General features: G+C 35.9%; 1 pseudogene; it reads left to right on the top strand.

Annotated features, from left to right (window-relative positions):
* Positions 1 to 706: 706 nt before the first annotated feature.
* On the top strand, positions 707 to 976 carry LOC123777420 (dynein light chain 1, cytoplasmic pseudogene; annotated as a pseudogene).
* Positions 977 to 3,476: the final 2,500 nt, after the last annotated feature.

Here is a 3,476-nt window from a genome sequence, read left to right as displayed (position 1 = left end):
CCACCCACCCCTGCTCATGCACTCTCTCTCTGTCAAAAAAAAGAAAAAAGAAAAGGAAAGGAAAGAAAAGAAAAGACAAGAAAAAGAAAAAGAACTACTAATCTTCCAAAACATAAAGCACCAGGCCCAAATGCATTCCCTGGTGAATTCTACCCAACATTTAAAGGAGAAATTTATACCAAATTCTTTGTAATCTCTTCCAGAAGATAGAAACAAAGGAATAGTTCCCAACTCATTCTATGAAGCCAGTATTACCCCGATACCAAGACCAAACAAAGACAATGCAAAAAATAAAAAACTATTCAACCATATTTCTTATGACCATAACTAAAAATCTCTTCAACAAAATATTTACAGATAGAATCCAACAATGTAGAAAAAAGAATTATACATATGACCAAGTGGTATTTATTCCAGATATTCAAGGATGGCTCAACATGAGAAAATCAGCTATCATAGTCAATCCCATCAACCAAAAAAAAATCATATGATCATATCAATAGATGCAGGAAAAAATTTGACAAATTTCAACAAACATTCATGATGAAAATTCTCAGTAAACTAAGAGTAGGGGGGGAGTTCCTCAACTTAATAAAGAATATAAACAAAGACATAAGTGAGGGCACCTCCTGCTGGATCTGAGTGTCAGCATCCCTCCCACCCCCCAAGACCATTGCTATTGGCTAGCCCCTATTCCATGGTAATCATGTGCAACCAAAAGGCCATATTGAAAAATGCCAACATGTTGGAGGAGATGCAACAGGACTCAATGGAATGTGCTATTCAGACATTGGAGAAATACAACATAGAAAAAGACATTGTGGCCCATATTAAAAAGGGGTTTGACAAGGAGTACAACCCCACCTGGGACTGCATCACGGTGAGAAACTTTGGTGGTTATGTGACACATGAAACCAAACACTTCATCTACTTTTATCTGGGCCAAGTGGCCATTCTTCTGTTCAAATCTGATTAAAAGCATGAACTGTGTCACACACCAGTGATCATTCCAAAGACATGGACTGCAGTCTAAATTTCAAATACTGTAATCTTCAGTCTTGCCTAAGGAAACGCCTTGGTCTTTGAACCTTTATAGTGTTTTTTCATTTAGGGTATTCTCTGTATGAATTTATTGTGATTATAAAAAAGTTAGCAAAACAGCTTACATTTGTATTTATTTTCTATTTCATGCCTCTCTTCCCATGTTTTTTTCCTCAAAATCCATTCCTTTCATCTTGATGAAGTCCCACAAGTTCATTTTATCTTTTGTTTCTCTTGCCTTTGGAGATGTGTCATGAAAAAAGTTGCTGTGGCCAATGTCAAAGAGGTTGCAGCCTATGTTCTCCTCTAGGATTTTGATGGATTCCTGTCTCACATGGAGGTCTTTCATCCATTTGGAGTTTATCTTTGTGTATGGTGTGAGAGAGTGGTCAAGTTTCATTCTTTTGCATGTAGCTGTCCAATTTTCCCAGCACCATTTGTTGAAGAGACTGTCTTTTTTCCACTGGATGTTTTTTCCTGCTTTGTCAAAGATTAGTTGCCCAAAGAGTTGAGGGTCCATTTCTGGGTTCTCTATTCTGTTCCATTGGTCTGTGTGTCTGTTTTTGTGCCAGTATCATGCTGTCTTTGTGATCACAGCTTTGTAGTACAGCTTGAAATTCGGCATTGTGAAGCCCCCAGCTTTGTTTTTCCTTTTCAACACTTCCTTGGTGATTCGGAGCCTTTTCTGGTTCCACACAAATTTAAGGGCTGTTTGTTCCAGTTCTTTGAAAAATGTCATTGGTATTTTGATCCGGATAGCATTGAAAGTGTAGATTGCTCTGGGTAGCACAGACATTTTAACTATGTTAATTCTTCCAAAAAATAATAAATCTGCTGGAGAAAAAAAGAATATATACAAAACCCTTATAGCTAACATCATACTTAGTGGTGAGAAATTTGAAGTTTTCCACTAAGATTATGTACAAGACAAGAATGTCCATTCTTAATACTCTTTTTCAATATTATACTGGAAGTCCTTGTTAATGCAATATGGACAAAAAGGAAATAAAATAAGTATCATGAAAGAATGTGCGTAACTGTCTTTTTTCACAGATGACATGATTGTCTATGTAGAAAGTCCAAAAGAATCAACAAAAAATTCCTGGAACTAATAAGAGATTGTAGCAAGCTTGTGGAATATAAAGTTAATATACAAAAGTCAATTGCTTTCCTGGATACCAACAATGAAAACGTGGCATTTAAAATTAAAAACACATTACCATTTACATTAGCCCCTCCAAAAAAAATACTTAAGTTTAAATCTAACAAAATATGTACAAACTCTATATGAGGAAAACTCTAAAACTCTGTGATTGAAATCAAAGAACTAAATAAATGGAAAGATAGTCCATATTCATGTAGAGGAAGACCTAGTATTATAAAATGTCAGTTCTTTACAAGTTGATCTGTAGATTTCACGCAATCCCAATCAAAATTTCAGCCAGTTATTTTGTGGATATTGACAAACTGATTCTAAAATTTATATAGAGAGATGACAGATGCAAGATAGCCAAAACAATACTGAAGGAGAAGAACAAAGTTGGAGGACTGACACTAGCCAACCTCAAGACTTACTATAAAGCTACAATAACCAAGACAGTGTGGTATTGGTAAAATATTAGACAAATAGATCAATGGAACAGAATAAAAAGCCCAGAAAGAGACTCACATAAATATAGTCAACTGATATTTGACAAAGGAGCAAAGACAACACAACGAAGCAAAGATAGTCTCTTCAACAAATGGTGCTGAAACAACTGGACATCCACGTGCAAAACAAAACAAAAAAGAATCTGGATACAGGTCTTATACCCTTCACAAAAGTTAAGCCAAGTTGGGTTACAGATATAAATGTAAAACACAAAACTATTAAAATTCTTGAAGAGAACATAGGAGAAAATCTAGATGACCTTGAGTATGGCAACAATTTTTTAGATACAGCACCAAAAACACAATCCATGAAAGAAACACTTGATGAGTTGGATTTCATCAAAATTAAACATGCTGCTCTATGAAAGACCGTGTCAAGAAAATGAGAAGCCAAACCACAGAATGGGAGAAAATATTTGCAAAAGAGTCATTTGATGAATGACTGCCATCCAAAATACATGAAGAGCTCATAAAACTCAACAATAAAGAATACTAACAACCAATTAAAAAATGGGCCAGGGGTGCCTGGGTGGCTCAGTCATTAAGCAGCCAACTCTTGATTTCAGCTCAGGTCATGATCTTGGTCCTGATCTCAAGGTGATGAGATCAAGCTCCACACTCAGCAGGAAGTCAGAACCTTCTTGAGATTCTCTCTCTCTCCCTTTGCCCCCCCCCCCGCTGTGTGCACTCTCTGTCTCTAAAATAAATAAAGAAATATTTAAAAAACAAAATCAATAAAATTACAAATTAAAAATGGGCCAAAGACCTTAACAGACTCCTCACCA

Source organism: Ursus americanus, chromosome 13 (assembly GCF_024610735.1).
Source record: "Ursus americanus isolate L20-20 chromosome 13, mUrsAme1.1.p, whole genome shotgun sequence".
Lineage (NCBI taxonomy): Eukaryota > Metazoa > Chordata > Mammalia > Carnivora > Ursidae > Ursus > Ursus americanus.
This window is presented reverse-complemented; position numbering and strand designations above follow the sequence as displayed.